Here is an 18,595-nt window from a genome sequence, read left to right as displayed (position 1 = left end):
TCTGCATCAACGTAATGGAACTGAAGGAGATTATCCCTCACCCATCTGATGGCTGAGGGATAGTCCATCGTATATATGGACCATATCTTCTTTATCCATTCATCTGTCGAAGGGTACCTCTGCTCCTTCCACAGTTGGCTATTGTAGACATTGCTGCTATGAACATTGGGATGCATATGGCCCTTCTTTTCACTACATCTGTATCTTTGGGGTAAATACCTAGTAATGCAATTGCTGGGTCTTAGTGTAGCTCTGTTTTATATATATATATATATATATATATATATATATATATATATATATAAAACTATATCTATAATAAATATATCTAATATATATATTAGACTATCCCCAACTTTTTTATATGAAAAAAATATATATGATTAGATATTAGATATTAATATATATTTATATATGTTTATATAAGATTTTTATTTATTTATTTGACAGAGAGAGATCACAAGTAGGCAGAGAGGCAGGCAGAGAGAGAGAGGAGGGGGCAGGCTCCCTGCTGAGTAGGGAGCCACATGCAGGACTTGATCCCAGGACCCTGAGATCATGACCTGAGCTGAAGGCAGAGGCCCAACACACTGAGCAACCCAGGCACCCTGTTTTTAACTTTTTGAGGAACCTCCACACTATTTTCCAAAGTGGCTGCACCAACTTACATTCCCAACAGTGCAACAGGGTTCCCCTTTCTCCACATTCTCTCCAATACTTGTTGTTTCCTGTCCTGTTAATTTTGGTCATTCTAACTGGTGTAAGGTGGTATCTCAGTGTGGTTTTGATTTGAATTTCTCTGATGGCTAATGACGATGAACATTTTTTCATGTGTCTGTTAGCCATTTGTATGTGTTCTTTGGAGAAGTGTCTGTTCATGTGTTCTGCCCATTTTTTAAATATAGTTTTTTATTTTTTTATTAACATATAATGTATTATTAGCCCCAGGGGTACAGATCTGTGAATCGCCAGGTTTACACATTTCACAGCACTCACTATAGCATATACCTTCCCCAATGTCCATAACCCAACCACCCTCTCCCTACCGCCCCTCCAACAACCCTCAGTTTGTTTTGTGATATTAAGAGTCTCCTATGATTTGTCTCCCTTCTGATCCCATCTTGTTTCATTTATTTTTTTCCTACCCCTCAAGTCCCCCATGTTGCCTCTCAACTTTCTCATCTCAGGGAGATCATACGATCATTGTCTTTCTCTGATTGACTTATTTTGCTCAGCATAATACCCTTTAGTTCTATCCATGTCATCAAAAATGGCAAGATTTCATTTCTTTTGATGGCTGCATAGTAGTCCATCGTATGTATGTATATGTGTGTGTGTGTGTGTGTGTGTGTGTGTGTGTGTGTGTGTACCACATCTTCTTTATCCATTCATCTGTTGATATCCATTCATTCATCTTGAAAGAACATCTAGGTTCTTTCCATCGTTCGGCTATTGTGGACATTGCTGCTATAAACATTCAGGTGCCTGTGCCCCTCCGATCACTACTTTTGTATCTTTAGGGTAAATACCCCGTAGTGCGATTGCTGGGTCATAGGGTAGCTCTATTTTTCACTTTTTGAAGAATCTCCATGCTATTTTCCAGAGTGGTTGCACCAGCTTGCATTCCCACCAACAGTGTAGGAGGGTTCCCTTTTCTTCGCATGCTCACCAGGATTTGTCATTTCCTGACTTGTTAATTTTAGCCATTCTGACTGGTGTGAGGTGGTATCTCATTATGGTTTTGATTTGTATTTCCCTGATATGGAGTGATGTGGAGCACTTTTTCATGAGTCTGTTGTTCTGCACATTTTTGACTTGCTTATTTGTTTTTTGGGTGTGGAGTTTGGGAAGTACTTTATAGACCTTGGATACCAGCCCTTTATCTTTAGTGTCAGTTGTGAATATCTTCTCCCATTCTGTTGGTTGTCTCTTTGTTTTGTTGACTGTTTCCTTTGCTGTGCAGAAGCTTTTTATCTTGAGGAAGTCCCCAAAGTTCATTTTCACTTTTCTTTCCTTTGCTTTTGGAGACATGTTCTGAAAGAAGTTGCTGTGGCTGATGTCGAAGAGGTTACTACCTATGGGCTGCTCTAGGATTTTGATGGATTCCTGTCTCACATTGAGGTCTTTCATCCATTTAGAATTTATCTTTGTGTATGGTGTAGGAGAATGGTCGAGTTTTGTGAAAAATAGAATACTTTTAAAATCTGATGTGTTGCAAAAGGAAGTTACCTGCTATACTGGCACTCTTATTACCAACAAAATTGCTAGTCACTAGGTTTTGGTTTTGGTTCCTAGCGCATGAGTGCTCAAATGTTGGACCCTCAAATTGATCTGAATATTACCAAGAGATTTCATATGGCAACTTGTCCCATGTTCTATACAAACATTTCATTTGATCCCTGTGCTATAAACTAAGATGTTGCTAATGTGTTGAATCTTCTTAAGGTACCATGCACGCATGCTATTATCCTTCCTTTTTAAAGAGAATCTATTTCTACATGCACCCCACCAAAATTTTCAATAGTAACTTCATATTATAGAATTTATGAGAGTTCAATTTACAAAGTAGGAATATTTTCTACATTCTAAACCCTTTGTACTTTCCTTAGAGAATTTTAATCTGACTAATGATTTTGGATAGTAGAAGATATCCTAGAGTTAGATGATTTTTATCAAGCATGAAATACTGCTGTTGGAACTTAGAGTTTTTCTGTGGTCTTTCTAAGCGTGAGAAAAGTGATAATCAGGTTATATAATATTAGAAAATTTTTAAGGAGTCTTTTGCTTGTATAATTTCATGAATTATTTAATGCCTTGGTCTGGCTTTTTTAAAAGATTTTATTTGTTTATATTAGAAAGAGAGTTGGGTTTGAGGTGTGGTGGTGGGGACAAGCCGGCTTGGCACTGAGAGCAGAGCCCTGTGCAGGGCTTGATCTCACAACCCTGAGATCATGGCCTGAGCCAAACCAAGAATCAGAGACTTAACCGACTAAGCCACTCAGGCGTACCCTTGGTCAGGCACTTAAAAAAAATAGTGCTACATGTATGCAATTTAAAAAACTTCAAGATATTACAAAAATACTACGCCATCATTATGTAAGGATTGAACTAAACAAGAAAATTAAGTCATCTATAATCATTCCACTTAGCTATGAAATCCTTAAAAGAACCATGTACACTCAGTGATCCTTATTTCCCTCCCATTCACTCTTGAATTATCACTAGTAATTTTCACTCCCATTATTCCAGAATTGATTTTTCAAAGGTTACCACTGATTTTCATTTTAATAAATCTAGACATAATTTCTTAGATCTCATTTTATTTAACCTATCAGCAATCTTTGACCCATTGGAAAACTCTCTTCTCCAAAATTCTGTCTTCATTTAGCTTTCAGAATATCACTCACTCACCTGGTTTCCCCCCTGCCTTTCTAGTCTGTATATCTCAGCCCGATTTGCTTCTTTCTCTTCATTCTCCACCTCTTCCACATTGAAGTCTTCCAGGAATCAGTCCTTGATCTTCCTTCTCTTGACTTTTACTATCTTGTATATTCTAATGATCCTCAAGGTTGTATCGCCAGCCCACATCTCTCTGTGGAATTCCAGACCTACATATAAAACTACCTATTTGATATTTCTTTGGGATAGTTATTGGGTATTGCAAACTTAACATGTCCAAAATTGAACTACTGATATTCTTTCTTATACTTTCCCTTCTTGTCTTTCCCAATTAAGTTAATGACAATTCTTCTAGTTGCTCTGCCAAAAAACTTGGTATCATCTTTGACTCCTGTCTTTTTCTTTTTCATACATGTCCCATCTACTCTGTCAGCAAATCTTGTCAGGTCTTCCTTCAAAATATATCCAGAAGCCAAACACATCCTCCATGACCAAGCCACTGTCATCTGTTGTCTGTATAAGTGTAATAATTAACTAATTGGTCTTCTTGTTTGTTTGTTCTTTTGCCTTTTCTTTTTCCATTTATTCTAAACACAGTGTATCTTTTAAAACACAAGTCAGATTATGTCTTCCTCTGCTCAAACCCCAATTGTCTCCGATTTCACTCAGAGTATGTGCCAAAGTTTTTTCTAACACCTACAAGGCCTTTTATGATCTATTCATCTCGGGTCTCTCCCTATTGTTTACCACCTCTCCTTGATTTGAACTCCTATTTTCTGTCCTTTTCACTCTGTTGAGGCACACTGAATGTTTTTCTTTTTTTTTTCTTTTTTGCTCACTATAAACACTTTGAGCATACCTCTCTACTTGCTGTTGACTCTGGAGTGCTTTTCCCATCAATACTCTCATATTGCTTGCTTGCTACTTGCTCCTTCCTTTTTTTTTTAAGATTTGCTTAAAAATTAAGGCCTTTCGGGGTGCCTGGGTGACTCAGTGGGTTGAATCTCTGCCTTCAGCTCAGGTCATGATGCAGGGGTCCTGGGATGGAGCTCTGCATAGGATTCTCTGCTCAGCAGGGGGGCCTGCTTCCCCCTCTCTCTCTGCCTGTCTCTCTGCCTACTTGTGATCTCTTTCTCTGTCAAATAAATAAATAAAATCTTAAAAAAAATTAAGGCCTTTCTTGGTTATCCTATATTTCAGGAAATATCCTGATTTGTTAGTTATCCTATAGCACATCAAAATTTGATTTCTCTGCTTTAGTTTTTCTCCTCTACTACTGGCTATTTTGCCTGTGTAGTTTATTGTTTATTGTATTTACTTCACTCATGAGTAAGATTAGAGTTATCTGTTTAACAGTTTTAAAACAATAATTGCTAGCTTTGTTTTTGTTTACAGTGCTCTTAGGGGCTCATGCTCAATTCCTAAATTAATAATCTCTTGTGGGAAATTTAGTCTTTTTGTGAGTTTATGTAGGTATATGCTAATAATAGTCTCTTGCATGCATTTAGTCTATTAAAAAGTAATTATAATTTTGTATTAGTAAATCTAGCTTTTATATTAGGATTAAATAGTAAGCTAAAAGTATACAAAAGTTACCAAATCATTTTCTTTAAGAAAATTAAAAAGAAATTATTTGTGAGAGAGAGAGTATGAGCAGGAGGGAGGGGCAAAGGGAGAGGGAGAAGCTCAGTGGGGAGCCTGATTTGGGGTTCGATCCCAGGACCTGGAGATCATGACCTGAGCTGAAGGCAGACCTTATCCGACTGAGCCACCCAGGCACCCCCAAATAATTTTATTTTCAAACAAAATTAAGCACATATTTGCTATTTTTGACATCTGAGTATTGTTGAATTTTGTCCAGATTTTTTGAGGTATAATTGACAGATAACTGTGTAAATGTAAGGTATACCTGTATTACTTTAATATACTTTTATATTGTAAAATGTTAATAGTGTTAATAGCTCTATCACCTCATATAATTATCATTTCTTTTTTAACAACTCTTTTAGCAACTTCTTAATATATAACAGTATTATTAACTGTAATCATCATTCTGTACATTAGATCCTCAGATCTTACTCTTCTTGTAACAGGAAGTTTTTACCCTCTAGCCAATATCTACCCATTTCCCTCAGCTTCCTACCCCTGGCAACCACAAATCTATAAATGTGTTTTGTTTTTTTTTCAAAATTCCATGAGTAAGTCAGATCATAGAGTATTTATCTTTTTGCGTGACTTCCTTCACTTAGCTTAATTCCCTCAAGGTTCATTCATGTTGTTGCAGATGGCAGGGTTTCCCTCTTTTTTTTGTGGCTAAAAATATTCCATTGTAAGTGTATACCACATTTTTAAATCAGTGGATCCACTGATGGGCACATAGGTCGTTTCCGTGTCTTGGCTGTTGTAAATAATGCTGCAGTAAATGTAGAGGGACAGATACCTCTTTGAGATACTGATTCATTTCTGTCAGAATGTTCCCAGAAATGGGATTACTGGATATTCTGATAGTTCTATTTTTTCGTTTGTTGAGGAACCTCCACACTGTTTTGCACAGTGGCTGTACCAGTTTACAGTCCTGTAACAGTGTGTAAGGATTCCCTTTTCTGTACATCTTTGCCAGTGGTATCTCTTCCCTTTTTGATGTAAGCCATTTTAACAGGTGTGAAGTGATAGATATATCATTATGGTTTTGATATGCATTTCCCTGATGAATAGTGATGTTGAGCCCATTTTTTGGTCCTGTTGGCCATTTGAATATCTTCTGAGGAAAGCTGTCTATTAAGATGCCTTGCCCAGTTTTTAACTGAATTGTGTTTTTTTGCTGTTGAATTGTATGAATGTTTTAAATACTTTACATATTAACCTTTTCTCAGATAGTGTGGTTTACATATATTTTCATCCATTCTGTAGGTTGCTTGTTCATTATGTTACTTGTTTCTGCTTTGTTTTTTAGATTTTATTTAAATTCAACTTAGTTAACATATATTGTATTATTAGTTTCAGGGGTAGACTTTAGTGATTTATCACTTGCATGTAACACCCAGTGCTCCTCACAAGTGATGAGCCCACCAAATAGTTAGACCATCTTCTAATGCCCACCACACATTTAGACCATCTTCCCGCCCACCTCCCCTCCAGCAGCCCTGTTTTTTTTTCTCTAGTTAAGAGTCCCTTACGGTTTGCTTCCATCACTGTTTTTATCTTATTTTTTCTTTTCCTTCCCCTATATATTCAACGTAAATGGAACTAGGGTTGCTCGTTTCTTTTGCCATGCAGAAACATTGCTTGCTCCACTGTTTTTGCTTTTGTTGCTTGTACTTTTGATATCACATCCAAAATCATTGCCAACTGTTGGCAATATCAGGGAGATTTCCCCCTGTTTTCTTGTAGGAGTTTTATGGTTTAAGGTTATATATTTAAGTCTTTAACCCAGTTTTGGTTAATTTTTATGAGTGGTGTAAGTTAGGGGTCTGGTTTCATTCTCTGCATGTGAATATCCAGTTTTCTCAGGATCATTTATTGAAGAGATTATCTTTTCTTCCTTGAGTGTGCTTAGCTCCCTCATCAAATTTTAGTTGACTACATCCATGGGTTTATTGTCCAGTTCTTGATTCTTTTTTCTTTGGGTTTTGTGGTTTTTTTTTTTTTTTTAATGAACGGTCATCCTATTTTGATTTTTATACCTTTGTAACAGTTTGAAAACAGGAAGTGTGATGCTTCCAGCTTTGTTCTTTCCCAGGAATGATTTGCTTATTTGGGGTGCTTTTTGTTCTATATAAATTTAAGGATTCTTTTTCCTATTTCTCTGAAAAATGTCCCTGGAATTTTGACAAGGATTGCCTTGAATCTACAGATGGCTTTGAGTCATGTGGATATTTAATGTTGATTTTTCTAAGCTATAAATAATGAGTTATCTTCCTATTTGTGTCTGATGTTTCTTTGATCAAAGTCTCATAGTTTTTAGTGTACATATCTTTCACCTCATTGGTTAAGTTTATTCCTAAGTATTTTGTTCTTTTTGATGCTTTTGTGAATGGTAGTTTTAAATTTCTTTTTCAGATTTTTTGGGTTAATGTATAGAAATGTAATGGATTTGTATATGTGGATATTGTATCCTTCATCTTTGCAAGTTCCAACAGCTTTTTGGTGGTGTCTTCAGGATTTTCTATATGTAAGATCGTATCCTCTGCAGACAAAGACAATTTGATTTCTTCTTTTCTGATCTGGATGCCTTTCATTTATTTATCTAGTCTGATGTTGAATACGAGTGGTAAGGTGAGTGCCTTTGTCTTATTCTTGAACTTAGAGGAAAAACTTTCAGTGTTTTGCCACTGAGTATGATGTTAGCTGTGGGTTTTTCCTATGTGGTCTTAATTATGTTCAGGTATGATACTTTGGTACCCACTTTATTGAGAGTGTTTATCATGAAAAGATGTTGAATTTTATCAAATGCTTTTTCTGCACATATTGAGATGATCATGTAATTTTTTTTCATTCTGTTAATGTGTATCAAACTTACTGATTTGATTTGATTGAGTTCTATAGGATAATTTTGCTCAGTAAAGTATTCTTGGTTGGCAGTTCTTTTCTCTCAGCATTTTTTTAAAAGATTTTATTTATTTGACACAGAGAGAGGGATCACAAGTAGGCAGAACAGCAGGCTGAAGAGAGGGGGAAGCAGGCTCCCCCCAAGCAGACAGCCCGATGTGGGGCTCAATCCCAGGACCCAGAGATCATGACCTGAGCTGAAGGCGGAGGCCCAGCCCATTGAGCCACCCAGGAGCCCCTCTGTCAGCATTTTGAATATACAATCCTATTCTTCTCCTGGCATATAAGGTTTCTGCTGAGAAACTGCTAATAGCCTTATGAGGGTTCACTCGTAGGTGACAAGCTTCTTTTCTCTTGCTGCTTTTATGATTCTCTCTTTGATTTTGATTTTCGATGGTTTTATTATAATGTATTTTGGAGAAAATCTCTTTAATTAGTTTTTTTGATGACTGAGCTCCATAAACTTGGATTCCAAATGTTTCCCCAGGTTTGAGAGTTCTCACCCATGACTTCTTTAAGCTTTATGTCTTTTTCTCCCTTTTGCTCCTTCTGGAACTGCAGTAATTTACACGTTGTTTCTTTTAGTGGTATCCCACAATCACATAGGCTTTTCTCATTCTTTTCTTTCTTTTTTCTTTTTTCTCCACTGATTGGATAATTTGAAAGTTCTAAAATTTGAAAATTTTAAATTCACAGAAATTTTTTTGATCCATTTTCCTCTCAGTAATTTCTTTTCTCTCTCTCTCTCTTTTTAAAAAGATTTTATTTTTATTTATTTGACAGAGAAAGAAAGATCACACGTAGGCAGAGAAGCAGGCAGAGAGAGAGGGTGAAGCAGTAACCCTGCAGGGAGCCTGATGCCAGGCTGGATCCAAGAACCCTGAAATCATGACGGGAGCTGAAGGCAGACGCTTAACTAACTGAGCTACCCAGGCGCCCCTTGTCAGTGATTTCTATTGCTTTTTTCCATTTCATTCACTATATTATTCAGCTCCAAAAATTTTTAGTTATTTTTTTAACTATTTCCAGCTCTTTTAAAAAATATATATTTTATTTATTTATTGAGAGATAAAGTGAAAGAGATCAGGTTGGGGGTGGGACAGAGAGAGGGAGAGAGAATGTCAAGCAGACCTGGGGCTCAATCCCACAATCCTGAGGTCATGACCTGAGCTAAAACCAAGAGTCAGACACCTAACTGACTGAGCACCCAGGTGCCCTTCCTACTCTTTATTAAACTTCTCATTTTGTTCTTCTAGTATTTTTCTCATCTTATTGAACTGGCTTTTTTTGTTTTTTTAAGATTTTATTTGTTTGTTTATTTATTTATTTTAGAGAGAGCATATGTGTCAGCCGGGTGAGTGGGAGAAGGAGAGGGACATGCAGACTGCACCGAGCATAAGTCCGATGCAGGGGTGGATCTCATGACCTTGCGACCATGACCTGAAACAGAATCAAAGGTCAGGCGCTTAACAGACTGAGCCACCCAGGCACTCCTGAATTGGCTTTTTGTGTTTTCTTGTAGCTCACTGAGTTTACTTAAAACTGCTATTTTGAATTCTTTTTTGGATAAACTACTGATCTTCATGTGTTTGAGATCAATTATTGGAAGATTATTGTGATCATTTTGTGGTATCATATTTCCTTGATTTTTTATATTCTTTGAAGTTTTACATTGCTGTCTTTGCATTTGAAGTAGTCTTTAATGACTACCTTTCCAGTGTATCCAAACCTGTTTTGCTTTGTTTTTGCTCTAGTGGTGTGCTGGAACTTTACTGTAAGAAATCTAGTTTTCCTTGGGCGCCTGGGTGGCTCAGTGGGTTAAGCTGCTGCCTTCAGCTCAGGTCATGATCTCAGGGCCCTGGGATCGAGTCCCACATCAGGCTCTCTGCTCAGCAGGGAGCCTGCTTCCTCCTCCTCTCTGCCTGCCTCTCTGCCTACTTGTGATCTCTCTCTGTCAAATAAATAAATAAAATCTTAAAAAAAAAGAAATCTAGTTTTCCAAAAAGGCTCTCTCTTCAATGGGTGATTATCTAAGTGTGTTCCAAGGGCTCCCAGATGTGGTTGAGAGGAAGGGGCTGGAGCCAGTCTGTGGGCTATTGCTGGCTCTATAGCTAGGACTGTAGTGAGTGTGTCTGTTATCTGATGCACGGGTAGGCAAGAGTTTTCCTAGGTCCCTTGGTTTATGATGCTTGGTTCCACAGCTCCTACAAAGAGGTCCACAGCTGTTTTGTTGCCACAAAGACATTGTATTGTAATTGTATATTTATCAATCTTTGAAGCAAGGGATGTGTATTTGCTTATATATGGTTGGACTTCATAGCTGTTCTGTGAACTAATAAATGAATTGAGATGGCTAGCAGAATTTTACAAAAAACTGGTTTTTTATTCTTTACCAGTAAAATTATTAGAAAACATCAGTTTATTAAATCTTTTAAAAATATTTTAAAGGATTTTTTAAAATTTAATTTTTTCTCAGTGCTCCAATATTTATTGTTTATGGACCACACCCAGCACTCCATGCAATTTGTGCCCTCCTTAATACCCACCACCAGGCTCAACCAACCCCCCACCCCAACCCCTCCAAAACCCTCAGTTTTTTTCTCAGAGTCCACCACTCTCATGGTTTGTCTCCCCCTCCGATTCCCTCCAACTCACATTTCCTCTCTATCTCCCAATGTGCTCCATGTTATTATTTGCTCCACAAATAAGTGAAACCATATGATAATCGGCTCTCTCTGCATGACCTATTTCACTCAGCATGATCTCCTCCAGTCCTGTCCATGTTGATACAAAAGTTGGGTATTCACCCTTTCTGATGGAGGCATAATATTGCATTGTATATATGGACCATATCTTCTTTATCCATTTGTCTGTTGAAGGGCATCTTGGCTTTTTCCACAGTTTGGGGATTGTGACCATTGCTGCTATGAACATTGGGGTACAGATGGCTCTTCTTTTCACTACATCTGTATCTTTGGGGTAAATCCCAGTAGTGCAATTACAGGGTCATAGGGAAGCTCTATTTTTAATTTCTTAAGGAATCTCTGCACTGTTTTCCAAAGTGGCTGTACCAACTTGCATTCCCACCAATAGTGTAAGAGGGTTCCCCTTTCTCCACATCTTCTCCAACACTTGTTGTTCACTGTCTTGTTGATTTTGGCCATTCTAACTGGTGTAAGGTAGTATCTCAATGTGGTTTTGGTTTGAATCTCCCTGATGGCTAGTGAAGATGACCATTTTTTCATGTGTTCATTAGCCATTTGTATGTCTTCTTTGAAGAAGTGTGTGTTCATGTCTCTGCCCATTTTTTGATGTGATTTTCTGTTTTTTTTTTTTGTGTTAAGTTTGAGGAGTTCTTTATTAGATCTTGGATATCAGCCTTCTGTCAGTAGTGTCATTTGCAAATATTTTCTCCTATTCCATGGGTTGTATCTTTGTTTTGTTGATTGTTTCATTTGTTGAAACTTTTTTTTCTTGAGGAGGTCCCAAAAAGTTCATTTTCACTTTTGTTTCCTTTGCCTTTGGAGACGTCTTGAAAGAAGCTGCTGTGGCCTATGTCGAAGAGATTACTGCCTCTGTTCTCCCCTACGATTTTGATAGAGTCCTGCCTCACATTGAGGTCTTTGATCCATTTCAAGTTTATCTTTGTGTATGGTATAAGAGAAATGTCGAGCATTTATTTAAGAGAGAGGGATAGAGAGTAAGAGAGAGCACAAGAGGGGAGAAGGCCACTGAGCCAAAGGCAGTGGCTTAACCAACTGAGCCACCCAGGCTCCCCAAAACATTAGCTTTTGTTTTTTTAAAGATTTTATTTATTTATTTGACACAGAGAGAGAGAGAGATCACAAGTAGGCAGAGAGAGAGGAAGGGAAGCAGGCTCCCTGCTGAGCAGAGAGCCCAATGCAGGACCTGATCCCAGGACCCTGGGTTCATGACCTGAGCTGAAGGCAGAGGCTTTAACCCACTGAGTCACCCAGGCACCCCCATTCCTTGATAATTTTAGATATTCAGTGCCTTTGACAGTATCATGAATGGTTATGCATTTATTAGGGACTTTGTATTATCTGGTTATATTTACTTAATATTTGTTTAGATTCTGGGGGAAGGGGGAAGATTTTATTTATCAATCTATCATAGATTATTACTTTTGGTTTATAAAGTTCTAAATTACAAAAGCCGAAGATTCCTGTACCAACAGTGTCATTGACACATATATAGTATACTCAATAAGTGTCTGTTTGGGAGTAAACAGTTGAATAAATAAATGAATGCCCATTGATCAGCTTCTGTAGAAGAAGCAAATCTTGAGTTGTTTGAAAGTAGATTTTCAATATTGCCTACATATGTAGTCTTTTTATTTAAAAAATGGTTAAGATTTATGAATTATTATTACAATTATAGCTAAAAATGGAATACTAATAGATTCATTTGCTATCCGATTACTTAAAAACACTTAAATATTACTTTCACCATATGCTGTAAAACACGTGTTTTGAAGGCACATTTCCTGGATTTGAATTCTGGGTCTACTCCTGACCACCTGTACTAGCTTTGGGAAGTTACTTTTTTCTGTGCCTCATTTTCTTCCTGTGTAAAATACCTAATATAATTACCTATGTTTTGTAAGATTGTTGTGAGGCTTAAAATAGCTTTAAAACATGTGAAGTTTTCATAAATGCATAGTATTTACACAATAGATCCTCAAAACACTAATATCATGATTATTTAAAAAGGGTTTCTTCCATATCAGAACTTAACTTGCAGTTTCCAAATAGTTTTTAGAACCAGTAAAAGCTTGATTTATTGAAAATGACAACAAAAAATGTGGTATATTTCTTTGTATCAAATAATGCAAGTAATGTTATGATTTTCCTTTGCTCAGTTTGATCTGAATTTAGTGCTTTGTTAACATTATTAATAATATAGTTTAGATATGATTTAGATATTCCTTATATTTTAAGTATTTAATATTTGACTGAAAAGAATTGTTTTTTTTTAGATCTTCAAAGAAAACGTCTAATGTCAAGGAAGAGGTAAATACATATATAGAAGATTTTTTTATTTATTAATTTTTAAATTTTTATTTTATTATGTTATTTTAATAAATAATGTTTATCAGGAATATTATTCCATGATAAAAGATTACTTTAGGAAAGGTATAGTGAAAAAAGAGAAAATCTGCCTTTGTTGTACAGACATATACTTTGAAAAAGTTGTTCAGAAACACTAGCTATTGATAAAGGTCGTTTTGATAAAAATCAGTCCTTTTGAAAGTACCTTTTTTTTTGCTCCTATAAAGAGATATGTGTATTTATCATCTCTCTACACTCAGTATATTTTATCAATATTCAGGGAACATTTTGAAGTAGTATTATTTATTTGTAGGTCAAAAAAACAATTGATTCTATGGATGACTTCAATGACTTAACTTTGTCATCTGAAACAATTTCGGAGGATTTCCACATGCCTGACTGTCATCATATGGCTTGCATGTTGCTAACTGAACAGCATGGTATGTATTGTAAAAGTAAGACCATTGTGTAAATATGAAGCCTTTGTATGTACATTACTATAGTAATATGTGCACTTCTTGTCTAGTGCTGTACCATACAACACTGATGTGTTATAGAGCTACTCATCTCAGAAATACATTTTATATGAAAATAGAGAAATGTTGAATACTCTTAGCAAAGAGCCGTAATTTCCACTATACTTTTCATCATGGGAATGGCACACCTGATGTGTGTTAACTCTCCTCTTCTGTGCCTTCACCCAAGGCCAGGTTACCACTATATTTGTCCTAGAATACTGAAACAACCTCGGGACCGTTTTCCTTGTCATGCCTCCTCCCAGAATCTTGGTCTACTCTGCAACCATAGTTACCATATATTTTTAAAAAATTTATATTTCATCACGTGACCCCCTCGCTTAAAGCTTAGCTATTACTTCTCATCGTTCTGGGATGAAAGACCACAGTTCTCAGCCTCATCTTGGATTGTTTCATATTCTTCTGTCCATATCTCAGTCACTGTTTTAGATATTTTTCCTTACAATAGAGCTTTTTTCCCCTCAACAGCTTAAGTTAGGACAACTGCACATGTATAAAGTGTATAATTTGATAGTTTTGACATATGTATATGCATATGAAACCATAACTGTAATTCAGGCAGGTAAATAACCCTTACGTCTCGTGTCTCTTTGTAATCCCTCATTATGAAACTGCCGAATGGTTTTCTAAAGTAGTTGCACCATTTTCAGTTCCCACCAGCAATGTCTGAGAGTTCTGATTTCTCCCTGTATATTCATGAACACTTAGTATTGTCAGTTTTTTAAATCTCAGATGTTCTGATGGGACTGTAGTATATGTATCATTATGGTTTTAATATACATTTCCCTAATAACTTATAATGTTGAGCATATATTTGTGGGCTTATTTGCCATCTGTATATCTTCTTTGAACTGTCCAAATCCTTTGTCACTTTAAAAATTGGGTTTTCTTACCTGTTGAGTTTTGAGAATTCTTTGTATATTCTAGATATAGTTCCTTTATCACCTGTATTTTTTTTTTGCAAAGATTTTCTCCCAGACTGTGACTTTTCATTCTCTCAGCAATATCTTTTGAAGAGCAGTTTTTCTTTTTTGATGAAGTCCAGTTTATACCTTTGTTCTTTTATGAATTTTTGCTTTTGGTGTTCCTATATGAGAAATATTTGCCTAGCACAAGTTCAGAGGTTTTCTCTCTGCTTTCTTTTAGAAGTTTTGCAGTTGAATAACAAAGTTTTATAGTTTTAGGTCTTACATTTCGATCTGTGATCCGTGAGATCTAGTTTGTATTCTTTTTTTTTTTTTAAGATTCTATTTGTTTATTTATTTATTTGACAGAGAAATCATGAGCAGGGGGAATGGCAGGCTGAGGGAGATGGAGAAACAGTCTCCCTGCTGAGCAGAGGGCTGGACATGGGGCTCGATCCCAGGACCCATGAATCATGACCTGAGCCGAAGGCAGCCACTTAACTGACTGAGCCATGCAAGCACCCCCATTTTGAATTCTTTTTTATTTATGATACAGGGTATGGGTCCAGGTTTATTCTTGAACTTAGTAAGTTTACTTATTAGTTTTAGTAGCTTTTTAAAAAATTCTGTCAGATTTTTCTACATAACCAAAGTTTATCAAACTTTTCTTTAACTACTATTTTACTAATTTCTTAAGGTGGAGCCAAAGGTCATCAGTTTGAGGCTTTTCTTCTTTTTTAGTACATACATTCAGTGCTATAAATGTTCATGTGTGTGCTGCTACTGCAGGATTCCAGAAATTCTTATGTGTTATATGTTCATTTCCATTCAGTTCAGAATATTTTCTAATTTCTTTTTTCTTTACTTCTTTGACCCAGGGGTTATTTAAAATTTATTTATTTGAGAGTGAGAGAGAGAGAAAGAGAGAGCATGAGCTGGGAGGGGGGAAGAAGACTCCCCTCTAATCAGGGAGCCCAGTGTGGGGCTTGATCCCAGGACGCTGAGATCATGACCTGAGCCGAAGGCAGACACTTAACTGACTGAGACACCCAGGCACCCTGACCCAGGGTTTATTTAGATGTGTGTTAATTAGTTTGCAAATATTTGAGTATTCTCCAGAGATATTTTTATTCTTGATTTATAATTTGATTTCTTTGTGGTCATAAAACACACTCTTATGACTTCAGTTCTTTTTACTTACTTCTCCTATTATAATTTATTTTATGATCCAGAATATCGTCTCTTTCGGTAAGTGTTCCATGGATGCTTGAGAAGAACAGTGGTGTTCAAGTCTACTATGTCCTTGCTGATTTTCTGCCTTCAGACTATAATTGTGAATTTGCTTGTTCCACTGAAGTTCTGTCAATTTTACTTTATGTATTTTGAACCTGTTAATAAATGCATAAATATTTAGGTTTATTATGCTTCCTTTAGTTGACTGTTTTATCATTATTAAACGAACTTATTTACTGCTGCTAATGTTTTTTGTTTTGAAATCTATTTTGTGTGGTATTAATGTAACCACTCAGGCTCAGCTTTCTTTTGCCCAGTGTTAGTGTGGTCTGTCATGTTTCTGGCCTCTTAACACATTTGTAGTTTTTACATTTAAAATGCATTTTTTTCATAGGTGGCAGATAGCTGGGTCTTCCTTTTTTATCCATTTTGATGTCTGCCATTTCATTGAGGCTTTCAGACCATTTTCATTTAATGTGATTATTGATGTAGTCGATTTGAATCTGTCATCATGTTGTTTGACTTCAATTTGTCCATTCCAATCTTCATTGCATTCTCTTCTTTTCTGATTTCTTTCAGATTGATCAAGTAATTTTTATGATTTAGTTTTATTTATGTGTGTGTGTATGTGTATGTATGTATTTTTCTTACAAGCTGTAACTCTGTAGTTTTGCTATTTTGGTGATTAGAGCCTAAAGTATATGACCTAAGCATCATAGTCCTCCATCTAGTAATGTTATAACAGATCATATGTCGTTTAAGAAAATTATAAAGTTTTACTTCCTTTTCTTCACTCCTAGCCAGATCCTTCTGGATCTGTGGGTTTGTAGTTTTCATTAAGTTTAGAAAGGTTTTGGCCATTTTTTCTTTTCTTTTTTAAAAAAGATTGTATTCATTTATTTGAGAGAGAGAAGGAGAAAGAGAGAGTGCACGAGCCAGGGAGGAGTGGCAGAAGGAGGGGGAGAATCAGACTCCCCTCTAATCAGGGAGTCTAACACTGGGCTTGATCCTAGGACCCTGAGATCATGAGATCATGACCTGAGCTGAAGGTGGACACCCACAACGAATCCACTCAGATGCCTCCATCGTTTTTTCTTCAAATATTTTTTCTTGTTCCTTTCCTCTACCTCTTTGGGGAACTGTATATTAGTTACTTGAAGTTTTCTCACAGCTTTCCGATGTCAAATTTCAGTCTCTTATTTTGAGCTGTCTAATATGTGTTTATTTCAATCCAGTGTGTTTTTCATGTCTGATATAATTTACATCTCTGTAAGTGCTATTTGGTTTTTCAAAAATTAGCTTCTATGCCTCCACTTACCTTTTTATGCTTTCTTTGGAGTTCTAGCTCAGTTAATGACAAACAGTTTGATCCTTTCCCATTCTGCTCTTATGAATTGTTAGGTGAATCCAGAGTAGTGTTCAGCCTAGAGCTCATAATTCCCCACTGCTGAGGCACGACCTACTTAACTCTATTCATTGTGCTGCAGGTTATGAGTTTTTCCAGCATGGCTAATGGGGATAGATACTGCCCCTGGTGCCATGTGAGCTCCAGGAAGGGTTTCCTCTGCTCTTTCTAGATGGATCTTTCCCCCGGTTGCAGGAGATTTCCTTACGGGCATGCATTGGTTATTACTCTTCTGATCTCCAGGGTTCTTTCTTTGTTCTGCTTTCTCCTCACCAGGGCTTTGACCTCTGATCTCATCTGTCTTAGTTTCACCAGACTCAGTTTCATCACCTCAACTCAGGGAGTCTGGTGGAGTCTGTCAGTTTTTTCACCTGTGTCATGGCCTGGAAATTGTCCCAAGGCAGTGAGCTCAGGTATGTGTTAGGCTAACTTCCTATGTTTTCAGGGATCATTGTCCTTCATTGCCTGAATTCCTTTGAAAATGATTTTAAAGTGTATTTTACCTGTTTTTGTTTGGCTTTTTTCAGGTAGGAAGATAAATCAGTACCTGTTACTCCATCTTGGCCAGAAGCAGATTGCAATAGAACTTTGGCACATGCTGTAGACTGTCTTTAATGCTCTCCTTCCTCGTTTGCTCACATGCTTCCTGCTCCTCCTTCATTTCTCAGAATAGTTCCTCAGGGAAATCTTCCCTTCTTACCATAGATCAAGTTATGTTATGTGATCATAGAACTCTTTTATTAGAGGAACTATCTGAATTTATAATTGTGTTCTCCTTCCCTAGACTTTAAGCTAAATAAAAGCCAGAGATCTGCAGAGCTTAGTGTAATATGTTTTGCTTTTTTAAAAATTTTATTTATTTAAGAGACAGAGTGCATAAGCAGGGGGAGGGGCAGGGACAGGGGGAGAAGCAGACTCTCCACTGAGTAGGGAGCCCAATGTAGAGCTTGATCCCAGGACCCTGGGATCATGACCTGAGTTGAAGGCAGATGCTTAACCAACTGAGACACCCAGGCATCCCAGTAATATATTTGATATTGAAATCATTGAATATATATTTGTTTAATGTATGAATGAGTGAATGTGAAAGCATATAGTCTTTTATATGCAAAAAGTACTCATATATTTTATTTAATTTTTTTTATATTTAATTAATTTATTTGAGAACGAACATGACTGGGGGTGTGGGAAAGAAAAGAGCAGGAGGGAGGAAGGGTGGATAGAATCTCAAGCAGACTCTGTGCTGAGTGGAGCCCAATGCAGGGCTCGATCCGACAACTCTGGGATTATGTATGACCTGAGCTGAAACCAAGAGTCAGATGCTTAAGCAGCTGAGCCACCCAGGTGCCCTATATATTTTATTTGTTTTTGTTTTTTCTCTGATGTAGATCCTGTCAGTTTATTGAAAACCCAGAATGTGGTTCTTTCATATGAAAGACTAATAGAACTTAAACAAGATCAATGTGAACAACTTAAAAGAAAAAATAAAAAAATGGA

The 18,595-nt window shown here is 36.7% G+C and overlaps 1 long non-coding RNA gene across 1 annotated transcript; it reads left to right on the top strand.

Annotated features, from left to right (window-relative positions):
• Positions 1–12,964: 12,964 nt before the first annotated feature.
• LOC116594401 lies at positions 12,965–18,587 on the top strand. The gene is made up of 3 exons (XR_004287199.1): positions 12,965–12,980; positions 13,333–13,459; positions 18,487–18,587. It is a non-coding gene; the product is annotated as an uncharacterized LOC116594401 (long non-coding RNA).
• Positions 18,588–18,595: the final 8 nt, after the last annotated feature.

This window comes from Mustela erminea, chromosome 6 (assembly GCF_009829155.1).
Source record: "Mustela erminea isolate mMusErm1 chromosome 6, mMusErm1.Pri, whole genome shotgun sequence".
NCBI classification, from domain to species: Eukaryota; Metazoa; Chordata; class Mammalia; order Carnivora; family Mustelidae; genus Mustela; species Mustela erminea.
Note: the sequence above shows the minus strand (reverse complement) of the source record. Positions and strands in the feature narration are given on the sequence as shown.